Raw genomic sequence first — 20393 nt, 5'->3', positions numbered from 1 at the left:
AAGTAACATTTCTTGATATCACATGCCTCATATGATCCATTTGGATCAATAGAGAATTAAATTGTTTTGTGTGCCACTGTTCCAAGAGACAAAACAAATTTGAACAGCTAAAACACTTAAAAATGTACCAAGTTTATGACCTCTCAAACAAAACTTTAATTTCCTGTACATACTGTTCTCAAATGAAGTTACTTCCTGTATACCACTTTTGCAAACTGGTCTTCTATTTTCTTTCATTTGACCTAGATGGGCTAGTGGACCTAGAGAAGAATTGGGAGAGCTTGTGATTTCTCTCACCGGAGATTTTTCTTTTCCTATCTCTAGAAAGTGACCTTCTCTGGCTTCGGGAAAAGTTTCTCCTGCTTGGTGATCTCCTCCTGTGATAATCATCTCAAGGAAGACAACCCCAAGAAGGAGGCAGGCCACGATTCCGACTTTTCTTTTCACCATTTGACAGTTCTGCTCTTACATGGCAGCTACAGAGTGTTCCTCCATCTAGCTCGCAAGCAGCATCAGTAGCATGTCCGGGATCCTCAGATTCAATGAAAGCAAAGCCAGGAGGGTTTTGAGCAACCTACACACTTCGGAGTGGTCCATTCTTATTCAGTCTTGTTCCCATTGATTCCAAAATTACCTACATAAACCTTACAGTCCAAGGGACAGGAATCACGATGCATTTCGAGATCCTGGACTCAAAGGACCCAAGCTCAAATCTTAACGCTCTGACAAGCCTACCAGCTCCATTCTGACTTTGCTGCCAGAGATGCTCTCACCTTGTGAAGTCCATGAAAAGGCCTAGCATTGTTTATTTCATCAACTTTAAAAATATTGCATAATGTGTAAATCCACAAACACATACATGCTTACCGGTAGTATATATAAATATACTCACATGCACATACACACATATTTAATAGTGATATATCTGCATTTATCATTTTGAGGTCATGAAAAACTTGTAATATAGTACAGTTTGGGATATTGATTCACAAATAGTCAATATAACAATGCAATAACTATGTTTTTTTTTGGCTTCATAAGAGACAGAAATTATCAGGTTTGCAGAAGTTCAGATGAGCTGGGATTCATATCCCTGTCATAAAATTAGATAATGCCTCAATTAACACTCATCTGGATGAAGTCATTAAACAGATATGTCAGTGATTACTTCCATAAGTAAAATAGTGTGATGCTGCATGCCATTTCCATCTTTAAAACTGTTTATTTATAGGTTGTATGGGAAACAATACCAGGCCTCTGCTGTGCTTGTCTGTATTATATAAAGAATCACAAGTTATGCGCCATATGCGATGTTATCTATTTTAAACTTAATTGATTTTATTTTGATATATGAATTCTCAAATTCCTACTTGTAATAACAATGCTTGCCAAATCATAAATATATTTTCCTCTTGCCAATAAGAAAGGGCAAAATAGTGTGTGTGATATCTCATGAGTCATTTATAAATAATGCAGCAATAGAATTTCCAGTTCACACTTGGGAAAGGTGAAGGCCTCCTGGACTTAAATAATAAATTCCTCAAAAGGACTTTAAAGGCTTAAGTTATAATCTTTCATTTTCATCTACTGTGTGCTCAGCCACACAACTCAATAACGGTTGACAAACCTAATTTTCTAAAAAGCCTGAGGTTGTTTGTTGATATGGCAATGAGGGGGCAGGTTGCCTGACTCCAGCGACTCCTCTGTCATAGAAGCGAGGCAGAAGACAAATGGAAGGTATTTCTTGCCCAAACTTCCCCTTCTCTTTTCTTAATAGTATTTTTACTCAGAGTAAATATCATTCCAGATCTTTTTATTGATTCAACAGGCATTATATTAAAATGAAGACATTGATTTCAGTCAGGCTTTGAAGTAATTAAAGGTAAGCACTATTGGAGGAGGAAGGTGATTCAATCATGACACTGAAGAAAGTGTAGGTGAGTTTTAAGTCATACTGAATGTTATGAAGTGGAAACTTCATTTTAAATCTGAAATCATTAAAATGTGTCCTCAGGCCATGTACCTAGTTTCACAGTTTGAAACAAAAAGTGTCACTAAACTGTCTTCAAAAATCTATGGAAATATTTTTTTTAAATACAATAGTAGCAGAAATGTTAGTATAGTAATAATAAAGAGTGTCTAAGATTTTTAAAGAGCAATAGTATATACACTGAGAGTAATTTAATTATGGCATAGACAGATATAGTATTTCCTAATTATATTACCATCTTATACACACACATATATATATAATATGTATGTATATATATTGTGTTAACTAACTAGTCAAATGTAATGTTCAAAATATATTTTAATGTATTTAAAGAAAGGAGTTTGAAGAGAGCCTTCAAGTGAAGGCTTAAAAGTGAAAAACACTTTTAAGACATATCTTCCTTAAGGTATCTCTAGCATTCAATAAAATGACTAATGATAACTTTTAATTTAAGAAGGGGTGTATTTTGTAAAACCATGTAGACTAAAATTATGAAAATCTTTAAGAATTTGATTTATATTTTATTCTCAAAAGGTTATTACTAGGAATATTTATGCAAATATCTGAACATGTGAAAGAAATGATAGACTATAACAATACATGAATCACAGGGCAACCCATTGCAAATAAAATAGAAACAACTAAGGAAGGACTGTGAAATGTATATTACATTGATTCACAGTTAAAGAGCTACATAAGCAATCAAATTGCTGGTAAAAGAAAAATGCATACAGAACACATCTCCAATGATTATAGGCATTACAAAGAACCAAAAGAATAATAAAAGTGACATTTTAAGCATAGCTGATGCTGCAGCAGTGAGTGGTTGATTACTGACGATGTGGATCAGAGACAAGAGGAGTAGATTTTCTTCTAGAGGAACTGTGTTCAATCTCTAGCACCTGAATGACCGACCGCTTATGAGTCTGCAGTTCTAGTTCTTGCCTCCATGGGCAACAGGCAAATACATGGTACATAGATACACATGCAGACACAGCACTCACACACGTTTTAATTTAAAATGTAGCTGATTAAAAGGACAAGCAGGAGATAAGGGGGGACATAAGATACATAACATCAATGGTCACCACTCTATTTCTAAATCAATCCTGGAATTATTTATAATAAAGGAAATTGGGAAATAATTTTAGGCAAAATATGTTTATTCGCAAGTGTTACAAATTATTTTTCTTTAATCTTTTCATGATGATTATTTTTTGACATTAAGACATGCATTTCTTTTTTTCTAGAAAGTGATAAACAAAAATAACTTTGTTCTGCATAAGAAAAAGGCAGAGTTATTTTATTGACGACCCTTGGCTTAAATTCATGATGGAAAAAATATTTCCTTGTTCTTAACACATTGTAATATCATGAGTCACTTACAAGAGTGCATAATCACAAAACATTTCATTTTTTATATCTTGAAGTCAGTGGGGACTTTTTTGGGTGGGAGGGGATTGGCATCATTTCTTTTTTGAGTTTTCAAGTAAACTCAAATGAGTTTTTTCAGGAGGAGCACGAACCCATAGGAAGACCAGCAGTTAACCTAACTCCAGGTATCTCTCACTGGGCCACTAACCAGGCAACATACACCAGCTGAAATGAGGCCTCCAACACAGATACAGCAGAGGACTGCCTAGTCCTGGACTCAGTCAGAGAAGATACACTTAACCCTTAAGAAACTTGGGGTCCAGAGAGTGGGAAGGTCTAGTTGTGTGTGGATGGTGTGGAGATATCCTTTAGATGATGGGGAGGAAGGTGTGGGATGTAGGACAGTTAGAGGTTGAGTACCACTAGGGAGATAAAGTCTGTACTGTAAAATAAATTATTAAAGAATATATAAAAAAAGAAAAGAAAAAATCAAGTGAGTTTTTATAGACCCTCATATTTCTCACTTATAGATGGTGACATTTAGGGTCAAAAAGCATCAAATATTATATAATATGAAGACTGTGCAGCAAGCTTAAATGACATTCTGATAGAAGTGATTCTAAACTATATTATTATATATTTTATATAATATATATTATACCAAATATACAAAAATATGCCATTTTATGGAGGATGGTTTCCCTCTAAATAGACCTGTGAATTTTATGTTTGAGTAATTATTGGCCAATTACAGACAATTATGTACATGAATTCTGTCCAGCTTTTGAGTTTTTATTTGCTCTTTTATACCAAAGAATATGATGGATTTTAAAAATATTCTATATAACATTCTAGATACTAGAACATATACATTTTCTCACGTTATATGATTTTGAATTGTTAAAATTTGACTATTTCCAGAAGTCAGTCCCATAAAGTGCAACTTTTCTGTGTGTTATGATAGCTTCTAGTCCCTTAGGTAATGCAATATCTAGAACTATGGCAGAATGTTTTGAAACTAAGGAATTCAGGGTATGTGGAGAGGGTCTGCAAAATGACTCTTTAGTATTTCTCACTGCCCAGTATGCTTGCCCTGTATAGTCACAGAGGGACCTATTAGTGAAAATACAGCTTTTGCTTGGAGTTCCTACTGGCATTCAGTAGTTAGTTAGGATGGTGAAATGCAATGAGTTATCATTTTTGCCATACCCAGTTTCTGTGGTGTCTAATGCTTACATTTCTGAGGGCAACTTTGCTTGTTTTTCTCATATATATTAGTGACATTCTTTGCTCCAGGGATACCCAGACTGTTCATCACACTTGAAAATTTCCTCTGTGAATGACAGTTTTTTGTGTTAGTATGGGGGTATACCTTAAAGTATTTTGTAGATCATAGTCCCCATCCCTGAAACATAAGGCAAAACACTCAGTGTTAGGAAATCCTACCACAAATGACATAATAACATCCATATTAACCCAAAACAAAGGTTTTTATAAAGTATATCATTTCTTTCTGCTTTGAAAAATATTTATGAAATGTAGACAAATTATTTAATTCGCTCAGTAGCTAATTACCATGTCAAGGACTGAAAGAAATATTTTGGTAACACATTCTCTACCATTCTCAAGTTTTACTGATGGAAATTTGATCATCTTCATTTTTCTAGAAAACGATCCTAACAAGGATCGTTATAAAAATATAACAAGCTATTTTATTGAATCAACCCCAAAAATTGTAATTCATACCACACTAAAATAACCAATACCTATTTTATGAGTATAGGATGATTTACTTGAGTTATTCTGTCATTTCAGACAATAAAAATTTGCATATTTAGGAACTAATACGTGATGTTCATTTTGAAAGAAAATTGTATTAAATAAACTGCAAAAGGCAGATCGGCGGCGGCGGCGGCAGCGGCAGCAGTGGCTGCTCCAGCTGAAGGGCCATCAGCAGTGGAACCAAGGCGTCACAGGGACCAGTTAGGCCCTGCGCCCACGACCACTGACCTTCGCTGACCAGCCGGGCAGCAAGCAACTGCAGTTGTGCGGCGCCTTTCCTGCATGGAGGCCACTTCAGAACTCGGCCTCCCACCAGTCAGGAGAGGAGCATCCATCTTGGTTCCATACTCCAGGAATCGGACAGACTGAGGTACACAAACATAATCCGAGGCCAGCACCGCGGTGGTCTGAGCCCGACGGGCGTTGGCCTGCACCCAGGCCCTGGGCGGGTCGGGGGGCCATCGGGGTGCCAACCCAACCAGGAGGTTTTTTGCCCAGGCCTGCGAGCGCGCCGCCGCCATTTTGCCTGCAGGACGACAGAGAGCTCTGGCGGGCAGACCTGTAACAGGCATAGCCTAAGGCTAACAAAGCGGGGGTCCAGGCCCCAAAAGGCACAGGACTGACCCCAAGAACTGGGCGGCTTGGTGGGCCATCTGTGAGTCAACCCGCCCAGGTGATTGTTAGCAAAGCAGACTCTCCCGGCGCTTTCAGGGAGCGCAGGCGCAAGCACGCCCGCCATCCTAGTCACCTGGCAAACCCAATTAACAGTCATAGCCCTAGGGGAACTTTGCTCGGACCTTGGCCTCCCAGGCTTTTGCCTGGACTCAGGGACTGGGCGGCCAGGCTAACCTTGTGTGCGACAGCCCGGTTGGCAGATAGGCTGCCCAGCGGAGTGAGCGGAACACAGGGGAGGTCACAGTAGCATACACCATCGGCACTCCCTGGGAGTGCACACGGGCTCCATCTGCTCCACAGACACAATCTGGGGCAAGGCCTCAGGCAGAAGCCCTTAGCTCTACTCTCTCCGCTTCCGGATCCAGATCAGTCTGGGCGGCAGCATTACATCTCCAAGTCCTGCAAGTGGCTAGCTGGGCTTCCGGGCGGCCAGCTGGGAGAAGTCAGTGTGCTCCAGTGAATCCAGCGGGCCCCAGCGGGAGCCTTCAGGTGCCTGCTTTGGGATCGGAACAGCCTGGGCAGCAGCACACTGTCTACAAGCAGTGCAGGAGGTAAGCTGCACCAGAGGCCAACTGGGAAGGGGCAGCTTGCACTGGTGAGTCCAGCACTGACAAGATAAACTAACACCAGTGAGATCTAGATGGCAAAAGGCAAACGCAGGAACGTCACTAACAGAAATCAAGGCAATATGGCAACATCTGAACCCAATTCTCCTCTACCAACATGTCCTGGATACCCCATCACACCAGTAAAACAAGATTTGGATTTAAAATCACTGGTCATGATGCTGGTACAGGAACACATGAAGGTCATACATAAAGAAATTCAGGAGAAAATGGATCAAAAGTTAGAAGCCCTTGCAAGGGAAACACAAAAATCATTGAAAGAAATCCAGGAGAATACAAAAGCCAACAAGGAGGAAATGCAAAAAACACTTAAAGAAATACAGGAGAACTTTGCTCAACAGGCTGAGGTCATGAAAGACGAAACACAAAAATCTCTTAAAGAAATACAGGAGAACTTTGGTCAACAGGCTGAGCTCATGAAAGAGGAAACACAAAAATCTCTTAAAGAATTACAGGAAAACACAAACATGCAAGTGAAGGAGCTAAGCAAAACCATCCAGGATCTAAAATCAGAAGTAGAAACAACTAAGAAAACTCAAAGGGAGACAACTTTGGAGATAGAAAGCCTTGGGAAGAAATCAGGGGACAGAGATACAAATATCAACAACAGAATACAAGAGATAGAAGAAAGAATCTCAGATGCTGAAGATTCCATAGAAACCATGGACTCAACAGTTAAAGAAAATGCAAAATGCAAAAAGCTTGTAACCCAAAATATCCAGGAAATCCAGGACACAATGAGAAGACCAAACCTAAGGATTATAGGCATAGATGAGAGTGAAGATTTACAACTTAAAGGGCCAGCAAATATCTTCAATAAAATTATGGAAGAAAACTTCCCTAACCTAAAGAGAGAGATGCCCATGAATATACAAGAAGCCTACAGAACTCCAAACAGACTGGACCAGAACAGAAATACTTCCCGTCACATAATAATCAAAACACCAAATGTTCTAAACAAAGAAAGAATACTAAAGGCAGAAAGAGAAAAAGGCCAAGTAACATAAAGGAAGACCTATCAGAATCACAGCAGACTTTTCACCTGAGACTATGAAGGCTAGAAGGTCCTGGGCAGATCTCATGCAGACTCTAAGAGAACACAAATGCCAACCAAAACTACTATATCCAGCAAAACTCTCAATCACCATAGATGGAGAAACTAAGATATTTCATGACAAAACCAAGTTTACCCAATATCTATCCACAAACCCGGCCCTAAAAAGGATAATAGGAGGACAACACCAATACAAGGAGGGAAACTTCACCCTGGAAAAAGCAAGATAGTAACCTTTCATCAAACCCAAAAGAAGTTAAGCATTCAAATTTAAAAAATAACGTCAAAAATGATAGGAAGTAACAATCACTATTCCTTAATATCTCTTAACATCAATGGACTTAATGCCCCAATAAAAAGACACAGACTAACTGAATGGATACGTAAACAGGACCCTACATTTTGCTGCTTACAGGAAACACACCTCAGGGTCAAAGACAAACACTACCTTAGAGTAAAAGGCTGGAAGACAATTTTACAAACAAATGGTCTCAGGAAACAAGCTGGACTAGCCATTTTAATATCAGATAAAATTGACTTTCAACCCAAAGTCATCAAAAGAGACCCTGAGGGACACTTCTTGCTGGTCAAAGGAAAAATACAAAAAGAAGAACTGTCAATCCTGAACATCTATGCCCCAAATGCAAGGGCACCCTCTTTCGTAAAAGAAACTTTATTAAAACTAAAAGCACACATTGCACCTAACACAATAATTGTGGGTGACTTCAACACTGCACTTTCCTCAATGGACCGATCAGGAAAACAGAAACTAAACAGGGACACAATGAAACTAATTGAAGCTTTGGACCAATTAGATTTAACAGATATATATAGAACATTCTATCCTAAAACAAAAGAATATACCTTTTTCTCAGCACCTCATGGTACCTTCTCCAAAATCGACCATATAATTGGACACAAGACAGACCTCAACAAATATAAGAAGATCGAACTAATCCCATGCCTCCTATCTGATCACTATGGAGTAAAAGTGGTCTTCAATAGCAACAGAAACAACAGAAAGCCCACATACACGTGGAAACTGAACAATACTCTACTCAATGATACCTTGGTCAAGGAAGAAATAAAGAAAGAAATTAAAGACTTTTTAGAACACAATGAAAATGAAAACACAACATACCCAAATCTATGGGACACAATGAAAGCAGTGCTAAGAGGAAAACTCATAGCCCTGAGTGCCTCCAAAAAGAAAATGGAGAGAGCATACATTACCAGCTTAATGACACACCTGAAAGCCCTGGAACAAAAAGAAGCTATTTCGCCCAGGAGGAGTAGAAGGCAGGAAATCATCAAACTCAGTGCCGAAATCAATCAAGTAGAAACAAAGAGAACCATACAAAAAATCAACAATACCAGGAGCTGGTTCTTTGAGAAACTCAACAAGATAGATAAACCCTTAGCCAGAATGACCAAAGGGCACAGAGAAAGTATCCAAATTAACAAACTTAGAAATGAAAAGGGAGATATAAAAACGGAAACTGAGGAAATCCAAAAAATCATCAGATCCTACTACAAGAGCCTATACTCAACACAACTGGAGAATCTGGAGGAAATGGACAATTTCCTTGACAGATACCAAATACCAAAATTAAATCAGGACCAACTAGACCATCTAAACAGTCCCATAATGCCTAAAGAAATAGGAGTCATAGAAAGTCTTCCAACCAAAAAAAGCACAGGACCAGATGGCTTCAGTGCAGAATTCTACCAGACCTTCAAAGAAGAGTTAACACCAATACTCTTCAAACTATTCCACAAAATAGAAACAGAAGGAACACTACCCAATTCCTTCTACGAAGCCACAATTATGCTGATACCAAAGCCACACAAAGATCCAACAAAGAAAGAGAACTTCAGACCAATTTCCCTTATGAACATCGATGCAAAAATACTCAATAAAATTCTTGCCAACCGAATCCAAGAACACATCAAAACGATCATCCACCATGATCAAGTAGGCTTTATCCCCGGAATGCAGGGTTGGTTCAATATACGGAAATCCATCAATACAATCCACTACATAAACAAACTCAAAGAACAAAACCACATGGTCATTTCATTGGATGCTGAAAAAGCATTTGACAAAATTCAGCATCCCTTCATGCTTAAAGTCTTGGAGAGAACAGGAATTCAAGGCCCATACCTAAACATAGTAAAAGCAATATACAGCAAACCGGTAGCCAGCATCAAACAAAATGGAGAGAAACTTGAAGCAATCCCACTGAAATCAGGGACCAGACAAGGCTGCCCCCTTTCTCCTTATCTTTTCAATATTGTACTTGAGGTACTAGCTCGGGCAATTCGACAACATAAGGAGGTCAAAGGGATACAAATTGGAAAGGAAGAAGTCAAACTATCATTATTTGCAGACGACATGATCGTCTACCTAACTGACCCAAAGAACTCCACTAGAGAGCTCCTACAGCTGATAAACAACTTCAGCAAAGTGGCAGGTTATAAAGTCAACTCAAGCAAATCAGTGGCCTTCCTATACTCAAAGGATAAGCAGGCTGAGAAAGAAATTAGGGAAATGACCCCCTTCACAATTGCCACAAACAGTATAAAGTATCTTGGGGTGACTCTTACCAAACATGTGAAAGATCTGTATGACAAGAACTTCAAGACTCTGAAGAAGGAAATGGAAGAAGACCTCAAAAAATGGGAAAACCTCCCATGCTCATGGATCGGCAGAATCAATATAGTTAAAATGGCCATTTTGCCTAAAGCACTATACAGATTCAATGCAATACCCATCAAAATCCCAACTCAATTCTTCACAGAGTTAGAAAGAGCAATTATCAAATTCATCTGGAACAACAAAAAACCCAGGATAGCTAAAACTATTCTCAGCAACAAAAGGAAATCTGGGGGAATCAGTATCCCTGACCTCATGCAATACTACAGAGCAATAGTGTTGAAAACTGCATGGTATTGGTACAGTGACAGGCAGGAGGATCAATGGAACAGGATTGAAGATCCAGAAATGAACCCACACACCTATGGCCACTTGATCCTCGACAAAGAGGCTGAAAACATCCAATGGAAAAAAGATAGCCTTTTCAACAAATGGTGCTGGTTCAACTGGAGGTCAGCATGCAGAAGAATGCGAATTGATCCATCCTTGTCTCCTTGTACTAAGCTCAAATCCAAATGGATCAAGGACCTCTACATAAAGCCAGACACTCTGAAGCTAATAGAAAAAAAACTGGGGAAGACCCTTGAGGACATCGGTACAGGGAGAAAGTTTCTGAACAGAACACCAATAGCATATGCTCTAAGAGCAAGAATTGACAAATGGGACCTCATAAAATTACAAAGTTTCTGTAAGGCAAAGGACACCATCAAGAGGACAAATCGGCAACCAACAAATTGGGAAAAGATCTTCACCAATCCTACATCAGATAGAGGGCTAATATCCAATATATATAAAGAACTCAAGAAGTTAGACTCCAGAAAACCAAACAACCCTATTAAAAAATGGGGTACAGAGTTAAACAAAGAATTCTCACCTGAAGAACTTCGGATGGCGGAGAAGCATCTTAAAAAATGCTCAACTTCATTAGTCATTAGGGAAATGCAAATCAAAACAACCCTAAGATTTCATCTTACACCAGTCAGAATGGCTAAGATTAAAAATTCATGAGACAGCAGGTGTTGGAGAGGGTGTGGAGAAAGAGGAACACTCCTTCACTGCTGGTGGGGTTGCAAATTGGTACAACCACTCTGGAAATCAGTCTGGCGGTTCCTCCGAAAACTGGGCACCTTACTTCCAGAAGATCCTGCTATACCACTCCTGGGCATATACCCAGAAGACTCCCCACCATGTAATAAGGATACATGCTCTACTATGTTCATAGCAGCCCTATTTGTAATTGCCAGATGCTGGAAAGAACCCAGGTATCCCTCAACAGAAGAGTGGATGCAAAAAATGTGGTATATCTACACAATGGAGTACTATTCAGCCATTAGAAACAATGAATTCATGAAATTCTTAGGCAAATGGATGGAGCTAGAGAATATCATACTAAGTGAGGTAACCCAGACTCAAAAGGTGAATCATGGTATGCACTCACTAATAAGTGGATATTAACCTAGAAAACTGGAATACCCAAAACATAATCCACACATCAAATGAGGTACAAGAAGAAAGGAGGAGTGGCCCCTGCTTCTGGAAAGACTCAGTGAAACAGTATTCAGCAAAACCAGAACGGGGAAGTGGGAAGGGGTGGGTGGGAGGACAGGGGAAGAGAAGGGGGCTTGCGGGACTTTCGGGGAGTGGGGGGGCTAGAAAAGGGGAAATCATTTGAAATGTAAATAAATTATATCGAAAAAAAAAAAAAGGTATCTTCTATTCCCAGACATACTTGTCTGAATGCTGACTAAGCTCACCCTTTCTTATTCTTCCTATACTCTGGCTGGCTGGTTAAACTCAACTCTTCTTGCTCAAAAACTCTTCCATAAGCTGATTGATTCAAACTGACTCAGTTTGAGTCTTGAGTTTTGGTTAAATTGCTCTGCTGGCTACAAATTAACTCAGGCACTCAGTTCTAATCTGTGGCTTCTTCTCTTTCTCTTGCACATTCGCAATCTGTCTTTATTTGCAATCTGTCTCTGTAAAACTGTCCTGGTAAATTTGCCCCCCCCCCTTCTGCTCTGCTTTCTTAAGTCTCATTCTTGTGTTGTTTCCTTAAGTATCTTCAGTATTTTCTCTTTCATGTCCTATTCACTTGATTGCTGGGTGTAACTCATCTCTCACTCCTTCTGTGAAATCTTTCTCTGATTCATCACTTCGTCTGCCCCTCAATTACATATCACTTTCAAATATGGCTGCCTACTTCTACAAACCAACTTTATCTATATTGATTTATTTAAAGGTGTGTTCTAAGGGTATGTCCAGTTGGTCAGCAAACCCTATGCTTTCACTGCAACATCTAGTTCTGAATTCTCTGGTTGCCAAGACCATTCACAGATTTTCATTTGTTCTAGGATCTGAACACTGACCCTTACTCTTGCAAAGCAAGCACTCTATGCTCAAATAATGTTTATATAAACATTTTGATTATTCATTTATTGAATTTGTTGTTTATGACAAGATTTTCATTTGTTTGCTTTTAGTTATCACATCTTGTATTTTAAGAAATTATGTATCGCTGAGTGGTGGTGGTGCACGCCTTTAATCCCAGCACATGGTGGGAGGCAGAGGCAGGTGGATTTCTGAGTTCGAGGCCAGCCTGGTCGACAGAGTTTCAGCCTGAGCTACACAGAGAAACCCTGTCTCAAAAACAAAAGAAAACACTACAAAACAAAGCAAAACAAAACAAAATCATGTGTTATACACCAAATTCTTAAAATAATGTTAAAATATAGCTCTAATTTTAATACTAAATAATTTTTAAGGCTTAATGGTATATAGTTTTTTGGAGGGAATGATTATTTTGACATGTAGACTGAAACCAGGATTTTATATATTCAAGACAGAAACTCTATTACTGTGATGAATTTTGAAACACTTGGCATCTCTCTGTGGATCTTTAGTATAATTTTATGTATATTTAGTATATTTATTTAAATGTATGTAATACATATATGCATAAAATATATATCATTGTCATGTGTATAATTTTAAATAATAATTTTGCATAAATAAATCATTGAATATACTTGATTTCTGGGTGCCAAATCTATACATTGTGAACACTTCAAAATCAACTTATGAATATTTAATTCCACTCAAATATAACCATATTTTAATCAATTACCTACATAGCAAAAACAAAGAATGCCAGCTAAACATCTTTGTAGAATTTCCTCAATTCATTGTCATTAAAGTAATTTTTTAAGTCTTCTGAAGACTAGATTATAGAACATCTGAACAATAATTTCAGGAATTGAATTGTTAATAGTTTACTGTCAATATTTACATTATACCAATAATATATAGCTTCCTTTAAAGTCAACCATTCAATGGCACTTAATAATGGTATAGCTTACCAATATTCAAAGATTCTAATAAATAATAAAGACATTTTGATTCATTTTTACCGAAGTAGAGTTTAGTATAAAATTCACAGAATTTGGCTGTGCATTTTATTTTGTTTGGTGAGTGAATGTAAATGTGTATTAATGCATAATTAAATATAGATGATGAAATTTTTCATATGTATTTTACATATGTCATAAAGAAAGAGACATTCTTAGTAAAGTGGATAAGCTATTGGCTCCGGTCAGTTTTCTGTAGGTTCTCGGCATAAGCTCTCCAACTATTAGTATTTGTGGATTTTAAAAATTAACTCTGGGTCAAGTTATGAATGATGTATTTTCCTGACAAACTGGAGCTTTCTGAGATCATATATTGATTTATGTTGGTAGTAGGTACTGCAATAGAGAGAAAAGCTCACCATAATGCTAAGGAGAAGAGGGGTTCATCCTTCTTGGAAAAGACTTATACCTAACTATCTCACTCTAGTTAATTTATTCAAACATTATACAGGCTTAATTGGGGCTGGAAAGTTTCCAGTTACCAAAGTTATCTTGCTTTGACTGCCCATGAGAGCAGACAACCCACACAAGTCTCAGTCTCTTTTGACCATAGCTAACCATAACCAAAATAACTTCAGGATTGCTAGGAATATCTTAGGATCAAGGCTGGTATATCTGCAGGCTCTCACATCACAACTAGTGCAGATTTTCTAGAGAAACAACATTTCTTCAAGATTCTGAAAGTCCCATAACAATTTTTCAGCCTTTACAGATTAACTCAAACATAGCAAAGCTTCTGCTGAAATATTTCACTGAAACCAAGACAGGAAAGCTTTACTATATATGTCATTTAAAGCCAGACATAAAGGCTTTACTATACATTTGCTTAAAGCCCTAAATAAAAGCTCAACTGTATGGACCACTATACTCATGAAAATTACTAAATTGTGTTTCTAGGGACATGATGCTTTGGGTAAAAGTTCATGTTACTCAAAGATAACAACCTAAGTTAGAGTCCTCATAAGATCAGCAAGACTCAAAAGCATATTTCTAATGTGAGGTTCCCTAATTGCAACTCCATCAATAGGTAATAGGCAGTGAATACAAGATATATCATGAAAGCTAAGATAGTCTGACACACAAACAGCAAAGAGTTCCTGTCCCGAACAGGGTGAAATGAAAGAACAGGTATACAAGGATGTCCTCTGTACTCCCAATTCATACCTCAGAGTGTTCATGAGCATACACAATCACAAGATTTTGCACATACACACAACACAAGAAAGAAAATCATAATACTAAAGTTGAATTGCCTTAATTTTCTTGTTTTACTTTGGGTTTTTCTGCACCCCAGATTTTCAATGTAACTTTTATGCAGATTTGCTTAAGACATATTAAAAACTAGGTATTACAATACAAGCAAAAAATTATATAAGCAGATGATATTGAAAAGGCTCTACTGTATTTATCACTACAGTTACATTTTATTGATTTTTAGAAAATTACTACATTGTGCGTCTAGGGACATGATGCTTTGGGTAAAACTCCATGTTACTCAAAGTAACAACCTAAGTTAGATTCCTCAGAAGATCTGCAAAACTCAGAAACATATTTCTAAAATGAGGTTCTCTAATTGCAATTCTCTAACTAGGTGATAGCAGGTGAAAATAGGAAAATCCTTTACTTAATAGATACACTTGAACTTCTCAGAGACTTAATAGCACATTTGGAAAATGGCATATTATAAAACATTAGGTAATGTTAGGGGAAACAGTTTAAATGCTAGGGGAAAGCAGTATAAAAAGGAGCCATGAAAAAGGATTGCCCAGACTTTATTCAGTAAATGTGTGGCTGCGGAGGTGCCTGTAGCCCATTGTCTGCTTACAGGTGGGAAGTTATAAGACAGAAAAGAGGAAAGGAAAGGGAACTAGAGCCTTTCTGTTTGAATCTTTTGTTAGCTATTGCTAGGAGTAGCTTTAGAATCAAGATGAGAGGTGAGATGAAAAATGTCAGGTGACAATAAAAACGCCATGCGATCAACCCTTTCTGGTGACCAGAGTGGGTATTGGTCAAGAATCTATGAAAACCAGTTATTTCATCTCTGGGAATCAAAGTTGCTTTAGTTTGGGGGCAATTGTCATTTTTAACCAAAATGGGAAAACTTAACAATTTGGTATTTTTATGCTAATCATACCTAAACAATTAATTTTTACATTAATTTATTTATTTTATGTGCACATATGCATGTATGTGTGTGCACATATGTGTAAGCCACAGTGTGTGCAGAGTCCAGAAATTTCATTTTTAAATAAAATATGATCAACTGAATAAAATAATTTCTTTATGTTTAATATACAAATAAGTTATAATAAGATCATCCTAATAATAAAGTCAAGTAGTAAAAGCCAAACATTGTGATCTTCCCAATGACAAATATCAAAGGTCTGAAAGAACATTAAGAGACAGATTCTATAGTCAAGCTACTAAGACAGAGAGACACCTAGATAAAGTCCATGTGGGAAATCTGAAATGAGGAAGCTAATTCCTATCCATTTTCTGTTATTTCACTTCCATGATTGGCTGTCTGCACACGACTACCTGAATACATATCTGACATTTCAACCTAACATGTCTATATCCCTGCTCATTATTTTCTCCAGGTTAGCTTTAAGCCATCACTGTCAATATTATTATTCTGACAGCTCAGCAGGGTAAATATATATAGTTATCTTTGATTTCTTTTTGTCCTTAGTCAGCCTTTTCTAATATATGAAAAAAACCCTTCCAAAGTATTATTTTTTCCAAATGGGTTACTACTTTCATTATCTATAACCAATTTATTAGTAAAATGAGAATAAAGATGCCTTTGTTGTCAAAGTATATATTCTTTTATTCAAAGAATAAATCCAAACTTATTTTAATGAAGGTATTCTGAAACAAAATGTCACCCAAATATATATTTCATATAATTTTGAGATCACACTTAATCTAAGTCAAATTGTATCCACTGTAACATTCCCTAGGTCTCATTATATTTTGCTTTTCATTTAATTTTCCTATAATTCTATGCATTCCCCAGTATCTGCTGTTGATTTGGAAAAGAAGAAACTACAGTAAGTTTTTCTGCTTCCTATTTTACATTCCTGATTTACATTATAATTAAAATATATTTAATTATATTCGAAAAAACTTCCTAAGTCATATATCTAAGAGATGTGGTCTATTGAAATCCAAAAGTAATTACATTGTACTATATAGATTTTACTTTGTTTAGTTGGAAGCGTACAGTTAGAGATATATACATCTCTGTATTACCTCTTTATCCCATTAGCTGTCTTACACTGGAAACAAATACTTTGGGTTAATCATGAAGGTCTAGCATAATAGCATGGTGATTGGGGAAGCATGTCATACTCTGAAACTCCAATGACTCAGATGTTCAATAGGGACATCACTATAATATATTTAATTAGATAAAATAGATTTTTAATTTTAATTAGCATTAAATTGGTAAAATTTAGTACCATTAAATCAGCAAATCTTAATTTTAAATTTTAAAGGTAAATTTATATTTATACTTATTTCTCTCCATTCATTCTTTCTTCCCTATTTTAATACAAAGATCTGCAAGTAAGTTTGCAGTAGCAAGACTTAGCTAAAATGTCAGTTTTACAAAAACTGCTTCTCAGAGCAGTAGATTAAATATAATGAGGATTTTACAAACAGCAATAGACATATAAACAATAATGCTTTCATTGATTAAAAATCAATATGCTTGGCTGGGTGATAATGGCTAACAACTTTAATCCCAGCACAGAGGCAGACAGATTTTTAAGTTCGAGGCCAGCCTTATCTACAGAGTTCCAGGACAACTGGAGCTACACAGAAAAACCCTGTCTCAAAAAACAAAAAGCAAAAAACAAAAAACAAATCAATATGCTCAAAGAATTTTAAAATATATGATACAAACATGTTCCGTGTACTCCCAGAGCTACACAATTTTTGTTGTATTCATTTTACCTATTTTTATTACTAAAAAGAAATATTATTTCTACCAGCAGGCATTCTGAGACCAGCAGTCCTCTGACCTTGCGAATAACACTAACACTTTAGTTTCCCATTCTGCATTTTCACATAAATGAAATTACAGAATATGTAATACGTTAAGGTCCCTCCATTTTGAGTCATTTGGAAAGATCTCTCAAGAAAATTCCTGTATAAGATTAGCCTTTAGCTACTCTGTCCTGCATTTTCTTGATTACTGATTGTAGTGAAAGTACCCAGTCCACTGTGAGTGATGCTTTCTCAAGCAGGTCATCCTGAGTCCTAGAAAGAATGCAGGATAAGTCATGAGGAAGGAAGGAGCCAGAAAACAGCCTTCTTCCATGAGAACTGCACTCATTTCTGCCTCCATGTTCCTGCTTTGCTTGAATTCTTGTCCTTACTTCCTTCAATGGGGGATTATTAAGTGGAAACGAAGTTTTAGGGCAACAAACCTCTTCCTTTTAAATTTGATTTTAATTGTGGTGTTTTATTATAGAAATAGAAACCTAACGATTCAGCATTTTATGGCAGAAAGCAATGTTTAATCGGTTTCATGAACAATTGGCATTCCATTTATTCACCCACTGGTGAGCATTAGCGTAATACTAAGCATTTCTATCAAAATTTGAGTCAGGAATTATGAACTATGCAGTTTTTCAAACTCAAGGAAGGAACTTTGTATCAGAAGTTATGGAATTTCAAACACTGTATATAGTCTTATTCCTTATAGCATGAGAGATTGTTATGCAGGGAAGAGGTGCTGGTTCAAAGACAGCATTAACCACACTGTTCTATAACAAGCTTAATTAGACAAAAGTTAAGAAGATGTCCTAGAGACATACCTGCAGGACAATCAGATGGATGCAGTTCCTCTGTCTCATTTTCACAGGAGTTTCAAGCTGAAAACTAACACTTTGACATTATCTCTATTAATTTGTTTGAACACACATTCCATCAAAAAAATTTCTGAATGCAGTTAATATACCATTATTTATTCTGACCTACAGTTTCAAGATTTACTTCTTTTCCAATGTTATTTAAAATTTCAAGTGTTTTATCAGATTTTTCAAGGTGGGAATTTTTGATCACTCTTCCTTTTATTAAATTATCTTATTTATTTTAATTTCAAAGGTTTACATTTTCCTGATCCCCCCTCCCAGAGTTCTTCATCCCACCTCTGCTCCCCTTTTCCTCTGAAAGGGTGTGCCCAACTCCCTAACTCTCACCCCCTGCCCTCCATCCCCAACTCCACCCCTAACCCCCAACTCCCAAATCCTAAAGCCCAACCCCCTCACATACCAACCCACCCCACCTTATCCCCACAAGATTCCCCTTCCCTGGAGCATCAAGTCTCTACAGAATCAGGTACATCCTCTCCCATGGAGGTTAGTTAAGGCAGTGCTCTGCTACATATGTACCTGGGGCAGTAGACCAGCCCATGTCTTCTCTTTGGTTGGTAGCTTAGTCTCTGGGAGCTCCCAGGGCTCCAGATTAGTTGACACTGTTGGTGTTTCTATGGGCTTGACATCCCCTTCAGCTCATTCAATCCTTCCCCCAATTCTTCCACATGGGTCACTGACCTCAGTCCAATGGTCTCTGTCAGGCAAGGCATTTCCTCTTACACTGAGGCCAGAGAGGGCATCCCAGTTAGAAGAACATATTACATAGACAAGCTACAACTTTTGCGACAGCCCCCACTTCAGTTGCTCAGGACCCACGTGAAGACCAAGCCGGCCATCTGCTATATATGTGTGAGGATGCTTAAGTTCAACCCATGTATGTTTTTGGTTGGTGGTTCAGACTTTGAGGGCCCCAAAGACGGGTTTGTTGATGCTGTTGGTCTTGCTGTTGAGTACCTATCCCATTCAGGACCCGTATTTTTTCTGCTTACTCTTCCATAGAAGTCTCCAATCTCCATTTACTGTTTGACTGTTGGTGTCTGTATGTGTCTGACTCAGCTTCTAGGAGAAGCCTCTCAGAGGACAGCATATTCCTGTCATCAAGCATAACAGTATCATTAATAGTGTCAGGGATTGCTGCTTGTCCATGGGCTGTGTCTCCAGTTCGGCTGGTTATAGCTGGCGATTCCCTTAGTCTCTGGGAACTGGGAGAAAATGGTGATGGGGAGGGGAATGGTGGATTCAGGATCATATGTAGGGAAGGGCAGGAGATATGGATAAATGGACATAAAAATAAATGGAAATATGTAACTTACAGTGGTGAAAACATGGGGCATGGGGCACCTCAAGGACTAGACAGAGACTTGGGATAAGAAAGATAGCCAAGAATCAAAGAGGCAACCGTACCTGTGACTTACAACATTGAGGATCTAGAACCAGAAGAGCCAAGTCCTGTAGGCAGATAAGAATCCCAGTGGAGCAATAGAGACACCGACACACCCATAAAACTTTCAAACTAAAAGATTTGCTATCTACAAGAAATGCAGGCACGAGGGGTGGAGCAGAGACATAGAATTTTTAAATAAGTATTTTTCATAGACTCTCCATCCAAAAAAACAATTACAGAAGAGAAAGTGAAGAAAATGGCCTAAAACTTCTACATTTTTTAGTGTTTTTACAATTTCTGTTTATCAAAACTCATGATTTTGTGCCATTCATTAGAAATGAATATTTCTGTATTAATATATTTTTCATGTTGTATCCACCTTGAATGTCATGGTGTATGGAATCTTAGGTTTGTGTGATGAGTTTATATTCCTTTTCATATAAAAATATGTGTACTCTACTATGTTCATAGCAGCCCTATTTATAATTGCCAGATGCTGGAAAGAACCCAGGTATCCCTCAACAGAAGAGTGGATACAAAAAATGTGGTACATCTACAC

The 20393-nt window shown here is 37.5% G+C and overlaps 1 pseudogene; it reads right to left on the bottom strand.

The window, feature by feature from the left end:
* Positions 1–223: 223 nt before the first annotated feature.
* Positions 224–684, bottom strand: LOC127696820 (serine/arginine-rich splicing factor 3-like; annotated as a pseudogene).
* Between the last annotated feature and the right edge of the window lie 19709 nt (positions 685–20393).

Source organism: Apodemus sylvaticus, chromosome 11 (assembly GCF_947179515.1).
Source record: "Apodemus sylvaticus chromosome 11, mApoSyl1.1, whole genome shotgun sequence".
NCBI lineage: Eukaryota > Metazoa > Chordata > Mammalia > Rodentia > Muridae > Apodemus > Apodemus sylvaticus.
Note: the sequence above shows the minus strand (reverse complement) of the source record. Positions and strands in the feature narration are given on the sequence as shown.